Here is a 23,553-nt window from a genome sequence, read left to right as displayed (position 1 = left end):
GCCCAGAAGGACCCCCCAGGTTCACTTCACTTCTCCTGCAGGTTCTTCCGCTCCCTGTGAGGAAGGCAAAGAAGGTGGGAAGGTGAGAAGTAAAGTTAACGTTCTTAAGCATTCCCATTTTCATTGTTTTATTGGAATCAGTGTTGATTGATTGATTGATTGATTGCATTTGTTTACCATCCCACAGCCGAAGCTCTCTGGGCAGTCAATGTAACATAAAAGCACTTAAAAATAATTTGCAACTATTAAAAACCACAAAAACATACAATATACACATACATATAAAACTACTATAACAAGTTTTATTATTATTATGTATTTATTTATTTATATAGCACCATCAATGTACATGGTGCTGAAACTTAAAACTATGACCCAGGCTAATTACATATTGCTAATTACATATTACAAATTTCATATTGCTCAACCTGGCACTGAAAATATAACAATGTCAGCAGCAGATGAACCTCATTGGGGAGATTGTCCCACAGTTGGGGGCCACCACAGAGAAGGCCTCTCCCTTGTTGTCGTCCTCCAATCTTCCCTCTGAGTAGGCGCCTGGAGGAGGACCTTAGTTGTGGAGTGTGTAAGACCGGGCCAGAGTGGGTCTGATACCCTCGAACCACGTTACTAAACAACATTTCCTTTTTGAGTATCTCCCCCAGGAACATCAGGCTCAAGGAGAACGTTAAGGCAGCTCATGCACCTCAGGCGTAATAGAGGGAGGGAGACCATGAGGAAAAACGTCCCACTAATCCTTACCCAGTGAGGAGGGTCCTCCGTCACCCTCCTGCAAGATCCGCCTATCCAGCGGCCTCTGTGTGATGCCCGGTGGAGCCTTCTCTGCCTCAGGGAAATCTGTGGGTGCTCTGGCCAACATCCCCTGGACCTGGAGCAGGAGGGAGGATCCCAGGCAGAGAAGAGGGATTAGAGAAGGAAAGAAACAGCTCAGGTCAAGGGCAGCGTTTCCCAATCGCTTTACCTTTCAGGTCTCATTGTAAAGTTGATCTACCATCCAAGACACACAGTGACGTGTCTTTGTCAGGGGCCTAAGATATCAACCCTGGCATAAGCAAAGTGTTTTAACACCCTCCAAGAAACAGCCAGGAGGAAAGGTAGAACCTCCCAGACATTCCCAGTTTGGTGTCTAAAAACACTAGTCCTGTTCTGTTGGGAGGAGACTCTGCTACTGGCTGAAGAAGGATCCCCTCCTTCCCCAGAACTTCATAAACCCGTTCAGTTCTCCTGTGATCATAAGAACATGAGAAGAGCCATTCTGGATCAGAACAAGGGTCCATCTACTCTAGGATTCTCTCCCCACAGCGGTCCATCAGTTGTTGACTACGAACTCACAAGCAGGACATGAGTGTCACAGCACCCTCCAGCCCATGTTCCCCAGCAACTGGTGTACATAGACAAACTGCTTAGGATACTGGAGGTAGGATATAGCCATCTAGGCTAGTAGCCATTCATAGCCTTCTCCTCCAAGAATTTGTTCTAACCCCCATTATAAACCATCGAAATTCATGGCCATCCCTGCATCCTCTGGTAGGGAATTGCATATTTTAACGATGTACTGTTAATTTAACAAGGGCCTGCTCTACACATGAAGAACAACTATACTTGCAGGTGTCATTGGACATTGGGGCATCCCTTCCTTAGAGGACACGCAAAGAGAAGTTGAGGGAAGTATTAAGAACACAGTCCCTGTTAGTCATCAGGATGAAATGCTCTCACCTGCTTCTTGTCCTCTGCCTGGCTCAGGAGGAAGCCTTCTGCCAGGGCCACCGCCTGGGAACTGGTCTCTGCTCCACACTCTCTGACCCAGCTCTCCACCTCCGGGGGCAGGACAGCCAGGAACTGCTCCAGGACCACCAGGTCCAGCATCTCAGCTTTCGTGTTCCTTTCTGGCTTCAGCCACTCGCGGCAAAGGTGGTGGAGTCGGCTGCAAACCTCTCGGGGCTCCTCGGCCTCCTGGTAGCAGAAGTCCCTAAAGCCCTGGCGCTCCGTGTCTGTGCCGGTGTTGCTCCCAGGCTGGTCCTCCTGCACTCTTCCTTCCCAGGGCTCTGCGCTGCTCCCTTCCTGGATGTTTCCTGCCTCAGGGCCAGCAAAGCTTTGCTCTTCCATCTTCACTCTCTTCTGCTCCCACCAGGACTCGAAACAGTCTCCTTCCTTGGCTGCCAATGTCTCCTTTGAGGCAGGGACTGCGCTGTTGGAATTAAAATGGAGAGTGTGAAGGAGGCACACCAGGGTTCCCCGTGAGAAGGTTCCCACCTTCAGCTGCACAGATTAACAACCCTGAGGAACGGCCTTGGCCTACCGGCTGCCTTGGCCAAACCTGGTAACGGAGCCGGATGGCTGCTTGACTGATCATTCTGCCGAAGGATTGCTGAACAACCGCCTCCCCCCACCCACCCCGGCAACAAGGCCCATGTGCCTTCACCAATAATTTGATTCTTGTAAACACCAGCCTGGCCAGGTAGGCCACAGGCCCAAACTTCAGTGCTGATATTTCGAGGGGGTGTCGAGGAACCCTGGAAAGGCGCGTCTCCTCTAAGTGGGATCGCTGAGTGGTGGTCGAAGACTCGAAGACACGGTTCTCTCTTTCGAGAAAGTTTATTACAAGCAGCGCTTAGCACTGCAAGGCAGAAGCCCTCAGAGGACCCAAGGAACTGCCCGCTATTTTCAGGAAAGCCTTAACCTCCTTATAGGGTCAGTCCCCTTCGAAACAAGGCAGAACCTTGCCTTGTGAAATGCAAACAGGACACCAGGGCAGCCTTTTGCCCACAGGGGGGGACATTCCTCCTCCCCACTCGGGACCTTTCCTCTTGTGTCCCTCCCAGACACCCCCCTTTCTCCAGCCTTCCCTTCCACGACACCCTATTTATGGGGAGAGAAGGAGGTGCAAGGCTGGGGGGGTCTCCTGGAGGGCCCCCAAGTGGGTCAATCCCCTGGGGGTGGGGCTGGGGGGGGCTCTGTCTCTCTCCCCACCCAGCCCCTGCCCCACACCTGCACCCCCTGCCCTGGGGACTCCTTCCTCCCCTCTCCCCCCCGGGGACCCCCTTGCAATCTGCACTCACCGGCTCCTTTGCTGGGGAAAAGAGGCTGCAGGAAGCGGACACGAGAGGCTCGTAGGCGCAGAAGGAGAATCCCAGGCTCCTTTGCAATGGGGGGCGGGGGAGGAAGTGTGGGGCGGAAAGGGAGGGGCCTCATCCAGCCTTGGCTCTAGGACCCAGCCCCCTCTCCGCCTCTTTAACCCTTGGATGGAGGCAACGCTAGAGAGCCGCAAAGGCTCCTGGCAAAGACACGGACCTGGGAAGGGGGATTTTTCATGGGGGGGGGGTCTTTTATCCCCCTCTGCAGCATCGCCGCCCCATCTGCTCCTGGGGTCTTTGTGGGATCCACAGCCGTTTCCCCTTTGAGTGCGTAAGGCAGCCTCCGGCATGGGAGCCCTCCGTCCTTCTGCCTGCCCTTGCTGCAGAACAGCGTTCCCCAACCTGGCGCCCTTCAGAACTCTAAACATGAATAGATACTCTAAAAAGAGAGAGGTTAAGTAGGGTGACCCTGTGAAAAGGAGGACTGGGCTCCTGTATCTTTAACAGTTGCATAGAAAAGGGAATTTCAGCAAGTGTCATTTGTATACATGGAGAACCTGGTGAAATCCCCTCTTCATCACAGCAGTTAAAGCTGCAGGAGCCTTGCCCTCTTTTAAATCTGGTCACTCTAGTATAGCTCCTGCAGCTACTTGTCAATTCCCTTCTATGAATAGCCCCCTGGGCCAATACCCAAAGTGGCCTTTTCTGACAGAACCTTGGTTTATATTGCTTCCATATTCTTAAAACAGCACGTCTTAGAGACAGAGTTCGACTGAAGACTCAACTCAGAGATGGCTGTAGCTGAGCCCTGAGAGGCTGGCGTGGCACACAGAGCCTTTCAAGAGCGTCTCAGAGTCCAGTGTTGGTACAGGGAGAGGCGGCTGGTGTACAGCAAAAGCTACAAAAGTAGGAGTAAGTGAAGTTAATTTCAGATACGATATTTCTTTTTTTTTAATAATTTTTATTTGTTTTCTACACTATATAAACATACAACATTACAATAGTAATAATAATAAAAAAGAAACATCAAACAACTGCTACATACATATTGAATAAATGTTGAGTACATATATGTTGAATAAGTATTACCTATACATTATCATACTACAACATAAACATTCTTAACATAAAAGTGCACCCCCCAGCTCGGGATCTATTCCTGAGTCCAAAATCTTATCGTTTCTTCTGCTGGCGGTTTCCCACTTCCCTTAGTAAACACGAATATTAGGAACTGTTTCCAGATTCCTTCAAACTCATTTATTTTAGTTACGCCTTTTCTCCACTTAATATTACATGTCAGTTTATCATTAATGGCTATATCCCATACTTCTTTATACCATTCTTCAATAGAATATTCCCCCTGAATCTTCCAGTTCCTAGCTACTATCAATCGTGCTGCAACCAGCAAACTCGATATCAGCTCTATAGTTTCTTTTCCACACTTTATATCTTCAAATAGTGACAGCAATGCAATCTTTGGCGTTTGTTCTATTTTCATTCCCACTATTTCTTCAATTTCTGAAAACACCATCTTCCATAATCTTTGTACATATTTGCATTGCCACCACATATGTAAATACGTTCCTTTTTCCCCACAACCTCTCCAACAATTTGCTGAATGCTGATCATTTATCTTATTCAATCTAATCGGGGTTAGGTACCACCTCCACAAAATTTTAAAATAGTTCTCCTTTATTCTCACTGACAAACTTCTCAACACTCTTTGTTTCCATAGTCCCTCCCATCTCTGTCGCCCTATTTGTACCTTCAAATCTGACTCCCATACTCATTCTCTCTAAACTCCTTTTCTAACAATATTTTATATATTTCACTCATTAACCCTTTTAAAACTATACTACCTCCTTTACCTTTTTCCTTATTTGCTATTAACTCTTCAAACTTCGTCATCTTTCTGCAAACTCTATTATCTTTAATCCACTTTTTATTCCATTGTTCTAATTGCCCATATTCTAACCAAGATAATTTTTTCTCCTTTAACAATTTTTCCATATCTTCTCTTGTTTTTATATCTCTTAACCAATCCTTTAGTTTCATTTTACTTTTCTCTTTTAATATTTTACATAATCTACCCTTCAGATCCTCCGGGAAATTCTTTAACATTATTATCGGTGCTAAGGGAGAGTTGCTCGGAAGCAGCTTCCCTTTAAATTTACTCCAAATTTCCCATTGAGTCCTCAGGAGTGGATTATCTATACTTCCAACCCACTTTCTCCCTCCATCTTTAAAGAAGACATTGTCCAAACTCATCTCTGCATTACTTATAGTTTTTTCTTCCATCCAATATAAATCTCCTACTCCTATAATTGCTTCTACAATATGTCTTAATCTATTTGCTGCGTAGTATAATTTTATATTTGGGAGACCCAATCCACCCTTTTTTTGGCTTAGATACCAATTATTTTTATTCACTCTTGCTCTCTTTTCTCCATTACAATATTTATTAATAATATTTTGCCAACTTTTTATCTCCGTTTCTGATATTTTTATTGGTAACATCCTAAACACAAAATTAATTTTAGCTAAAATCTTCATTTTTATTAAGGCTATTCTTCCAAACCAAGATAAATTTAATCTTTTATATTTCTCCAATTTCTCTAATACCTCTTTCTTTAACCTCATTAAATTCTCCTTTTCAAGGTTCTCTAATTTTTTTGTAATTTTAATTCCCAAATATTTAATCTCCTCCTTAACTCTCATTTCTATTCCCTTATGTTCCCATTCCTTTTCTTCCTTCTTAGTATAATTAAACAACATCATCTCTGATTTAGACCAATTTATTCTTAACCCTGTAATTTCTTCAAATTCCCTCAACTGATATTTAATTCTTTCTATTTTTCTTTTTGGATTCTTAATGGTCAATAAGGTGTCATCCGCAAACATGTTTAACTTTATTTCCCTTACCTCTCCAATTCCTTCTAACTCTTCATCCTCCCTTAGTGCCTTCGCCAATACTTCCATAACCATTACAAACAGGACCAGCGAGAGCGGACATCCTTGTCTTGTACCTCTGGCTAGTCGTATCTTTTCAGTGAGTCCATCCTTTACCACCACTACAGCTGTATTTTGGGAATATAACTGTTCTATTATGTTTTTAAATTTATTTCCAAATCCCAATTTATCTACAATAATCTTTAATGCCTGCCAGCTCACACAATCAAAGGCCTTAAAAATATCCAATGCCATAATTCCTGCCTTGATGTTTGATTTTTTTATTACATTTATTACATTTAAAACTCTTCCCACTAAACTATGCATCTGCCTTCCTGCCACAAATCCACATTGATCTTCTCCTATATATTCTGATATAAATTTATTTAACCGTTTAGCCATAATAGATGAGAAAATTTTGGCATCCTGATTTATTAACGAGATAGGTCTATAAGAATCAGGACTAGTCAGGTCTTTATCTGGTTTTGGAATGAGAATTATCAATGAGTGTTCCCATGATTCAGGTATCTTCTCTCCTAATAATATCATATTATAAAGTTTCAATAACTTTGGAACTAAAAATTCTTTGAAAACTTTATAATATTCTAGTCCTAAACCATCTGCTCCCGGTGATTTACCAACTTTCAAATTATCAATAACATCTTCAACTTCTCTTTGAGTTATTACCTTCTCCATTAGCTCTTTATATTCTGGTTTTATTCCATTCTTTATAAACCTTCCAATATATTCCTCCAACTTTTCTTGTTGTATTTCTTTACCCTTATATAGTTCCTGATAAAATTCCTGGAAAATTTTTATTTTATCTTTCATTATATGACAATAATTCCCTCGATTATCCTTCAATACTTCTATCCCATTCCTCCCTTTTTCTTTTTGTGTGAGCCTGGCAAGCAACCTAGAATTCTTATTACTGTTTTCGAAATATTCCCTTTTCATATATATTAAATTCTTTTGAACCTCCTCTAAATTTAAATTTTCTGTTTCTTCTTAGCTTGTATTTCTACTAATTTATATTTATTTTTACCTTGCCAATATTCTTCCTCCAAATTTCTAATTTCTATCTCTAACTTTTCCTGCTCTGCACGTTGTTGTCTTTTTAAGCTACACGTCTCTCTAATACAAATTCCTCTTACTACAGCCTTCATGGTGTCCCAAACGACTGACCCAGCTGTTCCTCCCTTTTCATTAATTTCCCATGACTCCGACAATTCCTTCTGAATTTTCTCTACCACTTTATTATATTTCAGTATTTTTGTATTCAACTTCCATCTATATGCCTCTTTATAGTTCTTCTTGACTGCAAATTCTAAACTTAACAAGGCATGATCAGTTACTTTTATTACCCCCATTTCCATTTTACAAATCTTCGTTGCAAAATCTTTTGAGACAAATATATAATCTATCCTGGAGTATGTATGATGAACTGGGGAAAAATATGAAAACCCAGGCTTAATCCCATTGAGTAAACGCCAAGAATCTGAATAATCATTTTCTTTTACTAATTTATTCAATATAGTTATATTATTCCTCTTTTCAACATTAGTTGGATTCGACCTGTCCCATCTATTATCCATAACCATATTAAAGTCCCCAGCTAATATAACACACCCCTCCTTGAATTCTTCTATTTCTTTAAATAACTTTATAAAAAACTCTCTATGTCTCTCATTTGGGGCATACACATTAATTAGCGTATATACCTTTCCTTCAATTTTACCTTTTAACATAAGATATCTGCCACTATCGTCCTTTTTTGTTTCTTCTAGTATAAACCCACTTTTTTTTGAGATCAAAGTGGTCACTCCATTTTTTTTTGATGTCCCTAATGACTTTTCATAATAAGCTAACCACTTTAATTTTATCATATTCGAATTCTCGGAGCCTTGGTGTGTTTCTTGCACCATTATAATATCCGATCCTTCTTTATTAAACATTTGTTCTACTCTCCTCCTTTTCACGACTGCCCCCAAACCTTTAACATTGAGTGGGGGGGCGGAGCTTGGCAGCCATGGAGTCGGCGAGTTTTTTCTGATGCTCTAACCGGCTTTGCCGGGAAAAACAATTATCTCCTTTTTAATGGGCATAAATCTCTAACCAAATGATGGAAAAGGACTATGAATGTTAATTGTTTAACTTGCCGGTGTTGGAATAAGCTGGAAGAGATAAGGTGAGATTTTATGGAATGTTTCTATAAGCATCTGTGGAAAGCGAAACTAAATGCTGCCGGCTGCTGTGGCGCAGTTGGAGCAGAGAAGGTTTGTTTTTGTTAGATGCTGACTTGATTTATAGCGAATCTCACCTCTTATCTTCTATTACAAAGTGGAAAAGACTGAAATACTGGCTTTATAAAGAGGAAAGCAGTTTGTTGTAGTTATCGTCGGCTGGCGAGAAGGGGGGGTGAGCGGTGGTGGAGAAATAGCAGCGTTCGGTGAGGGGGCGAAGTGTGGCATTGGTGGACTGTGTATGGCTAGTTTTGGTCCCTTCTAGTGAATGCTGTTGTGAAATCTGATGTATTCCCCCCCCTGAGAAGAAGAAAGAGTGTTTAACATACAGAAGGCAAGCTAAGAAATAAACTGCCAAGAAAGGGAGCTGGATTCAAAGGTTTATGCCCTGACCAGAAGTGTCCTATGTCGAACATTAAAAGCAGAATTAAGAAAGAGTGGAAAAGGTTAAATACACAGGAAAAAGCGACCAAGTAACCATAACCTCCCCCAAATTTCAGTCTCTGAAGGAGAGGAAGATGAAGACACAGACCCAGTTTTTTTAGATACAGAGCCAAAAAAAAAAAAAATGGCTGAAGGGGGAAAAGCAACTGGCTGTCAGCCACCCTCTTTAGTGGAAATTAAATCTGCAATTGCAGAGAACAATACAGTCATTTTTTAAAAATTGGATCAGCAAGTGGATGTTTTTAGACAACAAATGCGTGTCCTGGCTAATAAGACGGCGGAGAACTCAAAAAATATTAAAGATATTGAGACAAAAGCTGATTTGAACCAGAAGAAGCAAGAGGCTTTTGAAAAATCAACAAATATTCGATTTAAAGATTATGAATTAAGACTGATAGCCTTGGAGGATCAATCTCGTCGATCATCAATTCGAATAAAACAGCTAAAGCAAACACAAGGAGAAGATCTAAGAGAAATCATCCTGAATTGGTTCAAAGAGCTGATGCCTGACCTACAAATAGATGGATCGGATATAGATCGAGTTCACCATGTGGGGGGGGGGGCAAAACTACAAAGGGACTAGAGACATTTTGGTGAAATTTGGTAATTATTATAAAAAAGAGCAAGTTATGAAAGAATTGAGATCTATGGTCCAGTTGCAGTATAAAGGCAAAGCAGTGCAAATTTATAATGATCTTTCTCAGCACACATTAAACTGGAGACGCAGTATTAAACCAATAACTGAAATACTAGTGAAGAACAAAATCCTATATTCGTGGGGTTATCCTGTTTTTCTAAGATTTACACACGGAAGGGGGGAACACAGAGTAACCTCACTGGATCAAGGTAAAGAGTTGCTGAAGAGGCTGGGTCTGTATGGGGAAGCAAGTGGGACTGGAACGGGTGGGGGGGAATGAGGCTGGGACATCTGGGGTGTAATAGAACTGTTAATCATATTATGAGATAATTGTAGACAGAAATGTTAAACATAGAAACCTTGCTGGCCAGGCGCAGCACTGCCTCCCCCCTCCCTTTAAAGTTAATGGCTGGAGTATTAGACTCACGGGGATGTGGGGGGGATCAGAGTGGGGGGGTGGGGAGGGGGGAAGGTAGGAGGGAAGGGGTTGGGGTAAGGGGGTGGGGGGTAGTTGTATGGAGTTTGTGTTTTTATGTAAGTAAATTTGAGTTGCAGAGCACAAGGGATCGGAAGAGACTTCAAAAGGGTGAATATGGATAAAAAGATAAAAGGTTTGGGTCTGAGGAGGTGCACAGCCCTACTTCAAAGAACACTGAAAGTAAAAGAGGGGACTATGGAATGGATATTCGCAACTCCCTTGTGAATACTAACCACAAGTCCATCTAAAAGCATGCAGCCACACCGCTAAGCCCCCCCTTCTCCCGGCCAAATAGTGGCGAGCCTTGTCCTAGAAAACTAGACCCTAAAAACATAACAAAACTCTAACTTCCCTCAAGCACCCCGACCGGGTTGCTTCAGACGTCCATCGCCCCAGGCCGAAGACATTCTGAAGCCTAATCCAATTAGCTCTTTTATCCCTCTTCTCCCCGGCTGTACCAACCCCTCCTCCCTAATGAGGGTACTTGATCTTCTTCACACACTAGGTCCAATTAGCTCAACTAGGAGATAGCATACAGGTGCGAGGCCTCTAACTGACCTCGGGACTTCGGAGAAACTCCGGCCCCCGGGAAGCCTCACTCCCACTCTTTCCCACATACAAAGCTGTGTCCTGGTGCCAGCCGGGTCATAAACATATCCACCAGATACCAGCCATAAAACATATCAAACTAATCCTTATCTACCCATCACCACTGCAGTTTACTACCTAACAGGAAAACTGGTACAATTCAAAACTCAACAGCACTTCCCAACCCCCTGGTCCTTCACACTCCCCAAATCAGGGGATGATGGAATCTGCTTGAAACTTGCCATGAATGTGGATGTGCACGCTTCAATTTTTTTTATCTGTCAAAATGTCGGAGAACAGTCCATGTCTGAAAATGGGGTGTCCGATTTTCATAAATTCCCCCAAAATCAGGGGATGATGGGACTGGCTTCAGTCTTAGCATGCATGTGTATCCCTGGATAAGCTATCATGGTGCTGAGTTTGAGGTTTCTAACATGAAAATTGACAGAGATATCACAGGGTTGTGAATTGGGGTTATGGGTGGTGCGTTAGAGGTTAAAGCCCCGCCAAAAATCAGTGGATGATGGGATTTGCTTGAAACTTGGCATGATTGTGGATCTAGATGGCATCTGTGAGGGTGCCCACTTCAAAAAAAATTATCTGTCAAATTGTCGAACAGTCCATGTCTGAAAATGGGGTGTCCGATTTTCAAAAATTCCCCAAAAATCAGGGGAGGCTTGGATTGGATTGAGTCTTGGCATGCGTGTGTATACGTCCATGAGGTGTCATGGTGCCAAACTTGAGGTTTCTAATTTTAACAGAAAACAAAGTTGTATACTTTTTTGAATTTCAATGCAGTCCTATGGGGGGGGGTAAAGAGGAGCTCTGATCTGGATCCGGAGCTCCGCAGCGGAGCGGAGCGGACTATAGGCAGAGCGGGGCGGAGTGAAGTGGCCCGATCCGCAAATTGCGGATCTGGAAGAGAAGCGGATCGGGGGGGTCCGTGCACACCCCTACAAAGAAGATTTATATATGACTGGAATCACATGAGGAAGGAGGGAGCAGCGGATGCTTGCAATACAGTTCCGAAAACAATCAGATTTTGTATTCAGCTTTCATCATGAGATGCTCCTTTGAGTTCAGTTCAGGCCTCAGAACAATAATGTAGCACTTGGGAAGAAAGATGCAGCCCAGTAGACCAGCACTGGAGGCCAAGATGGAGAAGACCTGAACAGCGACCATGTGTTTCCCCTTGGTGCTCAGGTAGGTGGGCACAAAGGAGACCCAGACACTGCAGAAGACCAGCATGCTGAAGGTGATCAGCTTGGCTTCATTGAAGGACCCAGGCAGCTTCCTGGCTGTGAAAGCCACCGTGAAGCAGATGGCAGCCAGGAAGCCCATGTAGCCCAGGGCACTATAGAACATGGTGACAGAACCCTCATTGCATTGCAGGATGATCTGTCCAGGCTGGGAGTGCAGGTCAGAGTCTGGGAAGGGTGGAGAGGTCCACAGCCAGATGATGCAGATGACAACTTGGACAATGGAAGAAGAAAGAATAATGGTGTTGGCCAACCTCTTTCCCAGCCATCTCCTCACCCTGTTCCCTGGTTTAGTGGCCAGGAAGGCCAACACCACAGTGATCGTTTTAGCCAACACAGAAGAGACAGCCACTGAGAAGATGATGCTGAAGGCTGTTTGTCGGAGGAGGCAGGTCGCTCTCCTTGGCTGGCCGATGAAGAGGAAGGAGCACGAAAAGGAAAGCACGAGGGAGACTAGGAGAACGTAGGAGAGGTCCCGGTTGTTGGCTTTGACTATTGGAGTTTCTAGGAATGTAATGAAGATTCCTAACACAAAGCTTGCGATTAGGGACAAGAATAGGGCAAAGGACACCAGGACGATCCCCAGGAAGGTTACGATCTTGGGGACACATTGATCTCGGGCCTTGATAGGATGCTGATCTTCTGGACACTTGATGCAGTAGACGGCATCTAAAAAAAGTCAGAGTAAAATTTACCATTATTATTATTATTATTATTTACATTTCTACACCGTCCCTTAGCCAAAGCTCTCTGGGCGGTGTACATAAGATTAAAACACTTAAAAACAATGTATAAAATTTAAAACTACAAAAACAAACAACGTACACAGAAACAAACATTCAAAACAACTGTAAAAAGCTTTTGAAAAACAAATCTAGGATCAGTAAAGCTCATCACATATTGCTAAATGCCCAGGAAAAGAGAAAAGTTTTCACTTGGCACTGAAAGATATTGTCATAGCTAACACTTCTGTTCCTGTTTTGGGAAAAGGCGTTTCCAGTAATTAATCACTCAGATTCAGAACTAAAGGAGGTGGCGCCAGACGCCAGCCAGTTTGTACCAGTGGGGGAGGAAGCTCTCACTGGTGATTCTGGAGCTCAAGAGGAGAAAGCGCAAAGTGAGCTTTCTTCCAGAGGAGAAGACCCTGAAAGATAGCTGATGCTAGCATCCGCCGGAAGCTAAAATGCACGGAGCGGAAGGAAGGTGTGAGAAAGTCGGTCCAACGAGGATTGCGCCAGAACCTGCCTCTGCACCAGGCTCTCTGACGTTACAGGCGTTTGGGAAAAGGCTAATCCAAGAGATTAGACTCTCTTCAGGTAGAAGAGATATTTGTTTGCTTAATAAATTTTATTTATTTATTTATTTATTTCATTTCATTTCATTTCATTTCTATTCCAGCTAATAGCCAGGGCTCTCTGGGCGGTTCACAAAAATTAAAACAATATTTATACAAAAATATTGTATAAATACAATATAAAAGCTCAACCAGATAAAAACAGCAGCAATGCAAAATTACAACTTTAAAACACCAAGTTAAAATTTATTTATAAACCGTTAAAATGCTGGGAGAATAAAAAGGTCTTCACCTGGCGTCTAAAGGCATATAATGTAGGTGCCAAGCGAATCTCCTTAGGGAGCTCATTCCACAGCCTGTGTGTCACAGCAGAGAAGGCCCTCCTCCTGGTAGCCACCTGCCTCACTTCCTTTGGCAGGGGCTCGCGGAGAAGGACCCCTGAGGATGACCTTAGGCAGGTCCATATGGGAGGAGGCGTTCCTTCAGATAGCTTAATAAAAGCTTTGTAGATTACCTAGCAGGCCTCGTCATTTGCCTTCCATCGAAAGCAGGAGTTTTCAAAGGAAGATGGAATTTCATCAGGTGCTGCATGCATTCAAATGACAGCTCCTGAAATCCCCTTGTCAATGCAACTGTTAAAGATACAGGAGCCCTGTCCTCCATTTCACATGGTCACCATAGCTACACCCTTTAAAAAATGAATTATAGATGTTAAGAATAAACAAGGCAAAAAAGAGCCAGTGTGGTGTAGTGGTTAGAGCGTTGGAATGGGAGTCGGGAGATCCGGGTTCTAGTCCCCACTCGGCCATGGAAACCCACTAGGTGACTTTGGGCCAGTCACAGACTCTCAGCCCAACCTACCTCACAGGGTTGTTGTTTTGAGGATAAAAATGGAGAGGAGGAAGAATACGTAAGCTGCCTTGAGTTCTTCGGTGGAAAAAAGGCCGGAGATAAATGCAATCAACCATTCAATCAAGTTCACAAATGATCACCAAATAAGGAAGGCTGAATGTTTGCTCTCCTCCTTTCCCTCCCACCTTCCTGAGTGGATATGATCCCTTCCGCGCAGGCCACACAGTCATAGCAGCAAACTGGCTTTCTTTCCTGAGCTACTTTGAAGGATCCAGGCTGACAGCTCTCCACACACCTGGAACGCGGCAGCGGCTAAGCGCAGAAACCAGAAACATCAAGGGAAGCCTGTTAATTCGAGCCAATTTCTCTATGGAGAAGAGGCCCAGAACTGGATCTCTTGCTCTAGGTTTAACTTGGACAGGAGCTACACGACTGCTTCATAGGGGTATTGAAGTGCACTGACAGCTCTTGGGGCCCATTGACACATCTGCACCAAGCAGGATATAACCCTATGAAAGTGGTAGATGGCCTGTGTCACGGGCCCCAACAGTTGTTAGTGCACTTCAATCCCATTATGAAGCAGTAGCGTAGATTCTGCCTCCAAGATACAGTTTTCATGCCACTTTCATAGTGCTATATCCTGCTTGGGGTAGATCTAGCCTTGGTTTAAGCTGAGGTCTCTGGGAGACAGAGCTGTGTGTCACCACCAGCATACTGATTAGGGTGACCATATGAAAAGGAGGACAGGGCTCCTGTATCTTTAACAGTTGTATTAGAAAGGGAATTTCAGCAGGTGTCATTTGTATATATGGGGAACCTGGTGAAATTTCCTCTTCATCACCAGTTAAAGCTGCAGGTGCCCTGCCTTCTTTTAAATCTCTTCACTCTAGTATAGCTCCTGCACTTTTAACTGTTGTGATGAAGAGGGGATTTCACCAGGTTCTCCTTATATACAAATGACACCTGCAGGAATTCATTTTCCATAGTCCTCCTTTCCATATGGTCACCCTAGCATAATAAAAGTGTGAGTGAAATCCAGCCCCTTTAAAAATCAAATGTGCAAGCACACTAGGAATAGTGTGTACTGTTCTGGCCACCCGACCTCAAAAAGGTTATTGTCCAGCTTGAAATGTTGCAGGAAAGGGCAACTAAAATGATCCAGGGGGTGGAGTGGTTTCAGCAAGTGTCAATTGTATGCGTGCAGCACCTGGTGAAATTCCGTCTTCATCACAACAGTTAACACTGCAGGAGCCCTGCCCTCTATTTTATCTGGTCACTCTACTATAGCTCCTGCGGCTTTAACTGTTGTGATGAAGAGGGAATTTCATCAGCTGCATGCATACAGATGACACTTGCAGGAATTCTCTTTTCTGTGCAACTGTTAAAGACACAGGAGCCCGGTCCTCCTTTCCATATGGTCACACTAGGACTGAGTCCATCTCAGATTCCAGGCCACAAAACTTTCTGCCCTCCAGGAAAAAACAGGTCTGCTTATGAACCAGTTTCACTCCTAATCCGTCCCACGGCTCCCTTCTAAGCTCTCTCTGTTCCCAGCAAATAATAGTGATTTCCTCCAATGCAATGAAGGACAGATTTCAAAGAAATCACTTCTTCACACAGCGCATAGTTAAAATCTGGGATTCACTACCACTATTATTTTAATAGGTGCCCACATATTTAGACTAGAGTACATAAGCTTTGGCTATTGGGCGGTATTAAATGCAATAAATAAATAAATAAATAAAATGTCACGTTATGCATTTAATGTTTTGTGTGTTTAGAGCAGTGGAGGCTGGTGGCTCAGGTTTTGGTGGGGCTGTGGATGCATTCTGGGTTTCAGTCTGGACCAGTCACAACTCTAGGGTGACCCTATGGAAAAGAGGACAGGGGTCCTGTATCTTTAACATTTGAAGAGAAAAGGGAATTTCAGCAGGTGTCATTTTCATGCATGCAGCACCTGGTGAAATTCTCTCTTCGTCACAACAGTTAAAGCTGCAGGCGCTATGCTAAAGTGAGCAGATACGAAAGAGGGCAGGGCACCTGCAGCTTTAACTGTTGTGATGAAGAGGGAATTTCACCAGGTTCTCCATATATACAAATGACACCTGCTGAAATTCTCTTTTCTATGAAACTGTTAAAGTTGCAGGAACCCTATCCTCTTTTCCATCTTACCCTTTTCTATGCAGCAGTTAAAGATGCAGGAGCCCTGTCCTCCTTTTCCTAGGGTCACCCTTGTTAATCTTTCCATTATTAACAGCCTTTTCTGGATGTCACCCCACAATGTTGGTATTAATTTGTTCAAGGGATGTGTCCTCCCATTAAGGGACAGTGGAGGCTGGTGGCCCAGATGTCAATCAATCAATTTATTGAAGGCAACCAAATACAGGTTTTAGCCAATTGCATACACAAAAGTTATACACAGAGTATAAAAGCGTGTCATAAACAAAAGAATAGATAAAATGTTATAAAATGTTAAAACATACAGTCGTGTGAAAAAGAAAGTACACCCTCTTGGAATTGTATGATTTTACATATCAGGACATAATATCAATCATCTGTTCCTTAGCAGGTCTTAAAATTAGGTAAATGCAACCTCAGATGAACAACAACACATGACACATTACACCGTGCCATGATTTATTTAACAGAAATAAAGCCAAAATGGAGAAGCCATGTGTGGAAAAGTAAGTACACCCTTACTGCTTCCATAGGAATTAAGATGCTAAGTAGCAGACAGGTGCTGCTAATCAAATGCCCGTGATTAATTGATCATCAGCAAGTATGACCACCTCTATAAAAGCCAAAGTTTTTTCAGTTTCCTGGTCTGGAGCATCCAGGTGTGTGTTAACACAATGCTAAGGAGGAAAGACATCAGCAATGATCTTAGAGAAGCAATTGCTGCTGCCCATCAATCTGGGAAGGGTTATAAGGCCATTTCCAAACCATTTAAAGTCCATCATTCTACAGTGAGAAAGATGATTCAAAAGTGGAAAACATTCAAGACTGTTGCCAATCTTCCCAGGAGAGGACGTCTCAGCAAAATCACCCCAAGGTCAGACCGTGCAATGCTCAGAGAAATTGCAAAAAAAACAAGAGTTACATCTCAGACGCTACAGGCCTCAGTGAGCATGTGAAATGTTAAAGTTCATGACAGTACAATTAGAAAAAGACTGAACAAGTATGGTTTGTTTGGAAGGGTTGCCAGGAGAAAGACTCTTCTCTCTGAAAAAAACGTGGCAGCATGGCTTAGGTTTGCAAAGTTGCATCTGAACAAACCACAAGACTTCTGGAACGATGTCCTTTGGACAGACGAGACCAAAGTGGAGAAGTTTGGCCATAATGCACAGCGCCACGTTTGGCAAACACCTCATACCAACTGTCAAGCACAGTGGTGGAGGGATGATGATTTGGGCTTGTTTTGCAGCCACAGGACCTGGGAACCTTGCAGTCATTGAGTCGACCATGAACTCCTCTGCATACCAAAGTATTCTAGAGTCAAATGTGAGGCCGTCTGTCCGACAGCTAAAGCTTGGATGAAATTGGGTTATGCAACAGGACAATGATCCCAAGCACACCAGCGAATCTACAACAGAATGGCTGAAAAAGAAAAGAATCAAGGTGTTGCAATGGCCCAGTCAAAGTCCAGACCTCAACCCGATTGAAATGCTGTGGTGGGAACTTAAGAGCGCTGTGCATAAACAACTGCCCTCAAACCTCAATGAACTGAAGCAACGTTGTGAAGAAGAGTGGGCCAAAATTCCTCCACAACGATGTGAGAGACTGATAAAGTCATACAGAAAACGATTCCTTCAAGTTATTGCTGCTAAAGGTGGTTTTACAAGCTATTGAATCATAAGGTGTACTTACTTTTCCACACATGGCTTCTCCATTTTGGCTTTATTTCTGTTAAATAAATCATGGCACGGTGTAATATGTCATGTGTTGTTGTTCATCTGAGGTTGCATTTACCTAATTTTTAGACCTGCTAGGGAACAGATGATTGTTATTATGTCCTGATATGTAAAATCATACAATTCCAAGAGGGTATACTTTCTTTTTCACACAACCGTACATGCGCCTACAATGAAAACCTTACATCTCAAGGCAGGCTACAAGGGTTTGTCTAAGCTGAGCAGCCTTCACAGCAAATTTGGTTGTGTTAAACATTACAAACCTGTCTGTACTGGACAGTAGATATTTCACCTTGTCCATATCTCTGAGGGTAGGAATCACCCTTAAGAGCTTGGGGCTCAGGTGTCAGTGGGGGCGTTGAACCTGCTCTGGGTTTCAGCCAGAACTGACCAGAACTCTAAAGGATCCTTCCAAGGTGCTGGACTCAATCCCCCAAATAGGTCTAGCACCTTGGATAGCGTTTTTACAGTCCTGAATGGATTCACAGCCAGACCGACATGTGAGTCACCAGCCTCCACTGGGAAGAGGGAAAGAGGAGCTAAAGGGTTAAAGCCAACGACTGTGTTCCTAGAGAGGCAAAGGGGATATGAACTGGGGGAGCCATTTCCACGCTCCCCACCCCTCTATTCCATTTTTGGGAAAGATGGGAAGGATCTGGAGCAGTGGAGGCTGGTGGCACCGACGTCAGTGGGGCTGTGAATCCAGGCTGGGTTTCAATCGGAGCGGTAAAAGAGCTCTCCAAAGTGCTGAACCTATTTTGGAGGTGGCGTTCTGCACCTTGGAGAGATCCTTTAGCATTCTGACTGAAACCCAGAGCAGAATCACGGCCCACTGACCTCTCCATCGTGCCTGGGTCCAGCTCCAGCTGACGGCCCCCTCCCTCCTGCTACCAACTGTCGCTGCTGAGGCAATCAGAGGGAAAGGAAGCAGCTGCTGATTTTTGCAACTAAGAATCCAGTGCCGGAATTTGCATTTTTTTCCTCCTCCCTCCCATTCCCCTTTCCTTTTGTGTCATGTTTTTTAGCTTGTAAGCCTGTGGGCAGGGACTGTCTTAAGAAATATTTTTGTAAGCTGCCTTGGGAAGGATAAAAGTACTATAATAAATACAAATAAATAAATTTGGCGTTTTTGTGCATATTTTTGGTTTGTGGAGGGGGGAGGGGGGAGTGATGCATGCACAATAACCACAGGTTCATTTGCCAGCCTCTCCATCTAACATGAGATATTTGCTCCTTCCTTCTTAATAAGGCTTCTTGCGATTGTGTTCAGCTGCACGGGTAGAAATGGGGAAACCTATAAACTGCTGAAAACTCAGACCACTGGGCACTGAGCATTAGTAGACAAGTGGGTCCGAGGCAACTCTAACTCAGCTGCACCATTTTATTAAGCTCCAGAGGCAAGGGCATTATTTTTAAACAAAATGCTAAGCCTAAAACAAAACTAATGGCTGGGGATAGCTTGGACATTCCATCTGTGGGTTCTACATCTAGGAAATAAAAACTGAATGCACAGTTACAAGATGGGGGATACTTGGCTCAGCAATACTACAAACGAGAAGGATCTTGGAATTGTTGTAGATCACAAGCTGAATATGAGCCAACAGTGCGATATGGCTGCAAGAAAGGCAAATGCTGTTTTGGGCTGCATTAATAGAAGTATCGCTTCCAAATCACGTGAGGTACTGGTTCCTCTCTATTCGGCCCTGGTTAGGTCTTATGTAGAGTATTGCGTCCAGTTCTGGGCTCCACAATTCAAGAAGGATGCAGACAAGCTGGAGCGTGTTCAGAGGAGGGCAACTGGGAGGATCAGGGGTCTGGAAACAAAGCCCTATGAAGAGAGACTGAAAGAACTGGGCATGTTTAGCCTGGAGAAGAGAAGACTGAAGGGAGACATGATAGCACTCTTCTAATACTTAAAAGTTTGTCACACAGAGGAGGGCCAGGATCTCTTCTTGATCCTCCCAGAGTGCAGGACACGGAATAACGGGCTCAATTTACAGGAAGCCAGATTCCGGCTGGACATCAGGAAAAACTTCCTGACTGTTAGAGCAGTACGACAATGGAACCAGTGACCTAGGGAGGTTGTGGGCTCTCCCACACTAGAGACCTTCAAGAGACAGCTGGGCAAACATCTGTCAGGGATGCTTTAACGTGGATTCCTGCATTGAGCAGGGTGTTGGACTTGATGGCCTTATAGGCCCCTTCCAACTCTACTATTCTATGATTCTATCTCTAGTGAGTACGGAATGTTAGAACTGAGTGGGTGTGGTTTGTGATGTAATAGGTGCTGGGGGGGGGAAGGAGTATATAAAGAGTGACTGAGGGGAGGAGTTAGAGAGTTGTAGTTAGGGTGTTGGGTTTGGTTGGGATTGGAGAGTTGAATTGTTTGTGGTGTGAGAGGAGATTAATTGCTAGGGATTTAAGATTGGTGTGTGGAGAGAGAGAGAGAGGTGGTTGTTGTGTGGGGAGTTTGCATTAAGCAGGATTAGAAGCATTATATTTTCATTTAAAGCTTTTAACATGACAATGAACTTATTATTATTTTGTTAGCTGCTAAATATAGGGTGACCATATTTTGGAAACCAAAAAGGAGGACAACATAGTCGGCCCCCAAGTGGGCGTGTCCAGCACCAAGGGGGTGTGCCCACCCAAACATAGGTCAGATGTCTGATTTTACAGCACACATTTAAGACAAATCTATCTGTTCTACATAACGTCGTATCTGAAATATCAAAACTAACTTCACTTACTCCTACTTTTGTAGCTTTTGCTGTACACCAGCCGCCTTTGCCTGTACCAACACTGGGCTCTGAGACGCTCTTGAAAGGCTCTGTGTGCCACGCCAGCCTCTCAGGGCTCAGCTACAGCCATCTCTGAGTTGAGTCTTCAGTCGAACTCTGGCTCTAAGACGTGCTGTTTTAAGAATATGGAAGAAATATAAACCAAGGTTCTGTCAGAAAATACCACTTTGGGTATTGGCCCAGGGGGCTATTCATAGAAGGGAATTGACAAGTAGCTGCAGGAGCTATACTAGAGTGACCAGATTTAAAAGAGAGCAGGGCTCCTGCAGCTTTAACTGCTGTGATGAAGAGGGGTTTTCACCAGGTTCTCCATATATACAAATGACACCTGCAGAAATTCTCTTTTCTATGCAGCTGTTCAAGATACAGGAGCCCTGTCCTCCTTTTCATAGGCTCACTTTACTTGAACTCTCTCTTTTTAGAGCATCTATTCATGTTTAGAGTTCTGAAGGGCGCCAGGTTGGGGAACGCTGTTCTGAAGCAAGGGCAGGCAGAAGGACGGAGGGCTCCCATGCCGGAGGCTGCTTTATGCACTCAAAGGGGAAACGGCTGTGGATCCCACAAAGACCCCAGGAGCAGATGGGGTGGCGATGCTGCAGGGGGGGATAAAAGACACACACCCACCCAAATGGAAAAGCCCGCTTCCCAGGTCCGTGTCTTTGCCAGGAGCCTTTGCGGCTCTCTAGTGTTGCCTCCACCAAAGGGTTAAAGAGGGGGAGAGGGGGCTGGGTCCTAGAGCCCAGGCTGGATGAGGCCCCTCCCTTCCGGCCCCACACTTCCTTCCTCCCCCCATTGCAAAGGAGCCTGGGATTCTCCCCCTGCTCCTGCCAGCCTCGTGCGTCCGCCGCCTGCAGCCTCTTTTCCCCAGCAAAGGAGCCGGTGAGTGCAGATTGCAAGGGGGTCCCTGGGGGGAGGGGGGAGAGAGAGACAGAGCCCCCCTGCCCCCCAGGGGACTGACGCACTTAGGGCCCCTCCAGGGGACCCCCGCCCCGCCTTGCACCTCCTTCCCTCCCCATAACTAGGGGATCGCGGAAGGGAAGGCTGGAGAAAGGGGGGTGTCTGGGAGGGACCCAAGACGAAAGGTCTCAGGTGGGGAGGAGGAATGTCCCACCTTTGGGCAAAAGGCTGCCCTGGTGTCCTGTTTGCATTGCATTTTTGGTTTTGTTTCCCCTCCCTGATTTAAACCTAGTGAATAAGTAAAATTAACAAGTCACTTGGGTCACGAGGCCTTCGAAATAAAACCTGGGGCGCTTTTGTTTATTAAGAAGGGAGCCTGCTGTTGGTTTTAGTACGTTCCTCTTTGATGTATTAAGTGAGCCCGATATTCACATCCTGAGAGTGGGGAGAAATCGCTGTTACTCTGGTGCAATTTTGGGTTTCAAGTGCTGGGAGCAGAGAAAAGGGAATTCCACCAGGTGATCCATGTATGCAAATGATAGCCACTGAAATTGCCTTTTCAATAAAACTGTTAAAGATAGTAGAGTTGGAAGGGTCCTAAAAGGCCATCAAGTCCAACCCCCTGCTCAATGCAGGAATCCACCCTAAAGCATCCCTGACAGATGGTTGTCCAGCTGCCTCTTGAAGGCCTCTTGTGTGGGAGAGCCCACCACCTCCCTAGGTCACTGGTTCCATTGTCGTACTGGAATACAACTGTTAAAGATACAGGAGCCCTGTCCTCATTTTCATAGGGTCACCCTAAATCATACATCTCTTAAGGCTTCCTTAGTGGCATATTTCATGTGTTTAACAAGCTGAAAAAGTATTCAGTGTTTTATTGCTTAACTTTTAAAATAAACGTTCACATATTATTAACTTTTAATGGCATTAATTCAGCTCTGGTTACACACTCTCTCTCTCCCGTTGGGGCAGAGTCAGAACTTCATTTTCAACCACAAATTCTGTCCTTGAAAAGATTGCGCTCTGCACATGCATAAAATCCTTCCTTATAATTGGCTGAGCAGCTTACCTGTTACTGTTTTATGCTTGGTGTATTGTATGCAGAGGTTCTGCCTTGTTTCGAAGGGGACTGACCCTATAAGGAGGTTAAGGCTTTCCTGAAAATAGCGGGCAGTTCCTTGGGTCCTCTGAGGGCTTCCGCCTTGCAGTGCTAAGCGCTGCTTGTAATAAACATTCTCAAAAGAGAGAACCATGTCTTAGAGTCTTTGACCACCACTCAGCGATCCCACTTAGAGCCTTTCCAGGGTTCCTCCACACCCCCTCGAAATATCAGCACTGAAGTTTGGCCCTGAGGCCTACCTTGTCAGGCTGGTGTTTACAAAAATCAAATTATTGGGGAAGGCACATGGGCCTTGTTGCCTGGGGGGAGGGGGGCGTTGTTCAGCTGTCCTTCGGCAGAATGATCAGTCAAGCACCCATCTGGCTCCGTTCCTAGGTTTGGCCAAGGCAGCCGGTAAGCCAAGGCTGTTCCTCAGGGTTGTTAATCTGTGCAGCTGAAGGTAAGAGCTTTCTCACGGGGAACCCTGGTGTGCCTCCTTCACACTCTCCGTTTTAATTCCTCCAGCGCGGTCCCTGCCTCAAAGGAGAAATTGGCAGCCAAGGAAGGAGACTGTTTCGAGTCCTGGTGGGAACAGAAGAGAGTGAAGATGGAAGAGCAAAGCTTTGCTGGCCCTGAGGCAGGAAACGTCCAGGAAGGGAACAGCGCAGAGCCCTGCGAAAGAAGAGATCAGGAGGACCAGCCTGGGAGCAACACCAGCACAGACCCTGAGTGCCAGGGCTTCAGGGGCTTCTGCTACCAGGAGGCCGAGGGCCCCCGGGAGGTTTGCAGCCGACTCCACCACCTTTGCCGCCAGTGGCTGAAGCCAGAAAGGAACACGAAAGCTGAGATGCTGGACCTGGTGGTCCTGGAGCAGTTCCTGGCTGTCCTGCCCCCGGAGGTGGAGAGCTGGGTCAGAGAATGTGGAGCAGAGACCAGTTCCCAGGTGGTGGCCCTGGCAGAAGGCTTCCTCCTGAGCCAGGCAGAGGACCAAGAGCAGGTGAGAGCA

The 23,553-nt window shown here is 44.8% G+C and overlaps 1 protein-coding gene across 1 annotated transcript in view; it reads left to right on the top strand.

The window, feature by feature from the left end:
* Positions 1-23,553, top strand: part of LOC134396281 (zinc finger protein 420-like) — a 918,719-nt gene that overhangs the window by 245,075 nt on the left and 650,091 nt on the right. The window lies entirely within an intron of this gene.

This window comes from Elgaria multicarinata, chromosome 3, assembly GCF_023053635.1.
Source record: "Elgaria multicarinata webbii isolate HBS135686 ecotype San Diego chromosome 3, rElgMul1.1.pri, whole genome shotgun sequence".
Lineage (NCBI taxonomy): Eukaryota > Metazoa > Chordata > Lepidosauria > Squamata > Anguidae > Elgaria > Elgaria multicarinata.
This window is presented reverse-complemented; position numbering and strand designations above follow the sequence as displayed.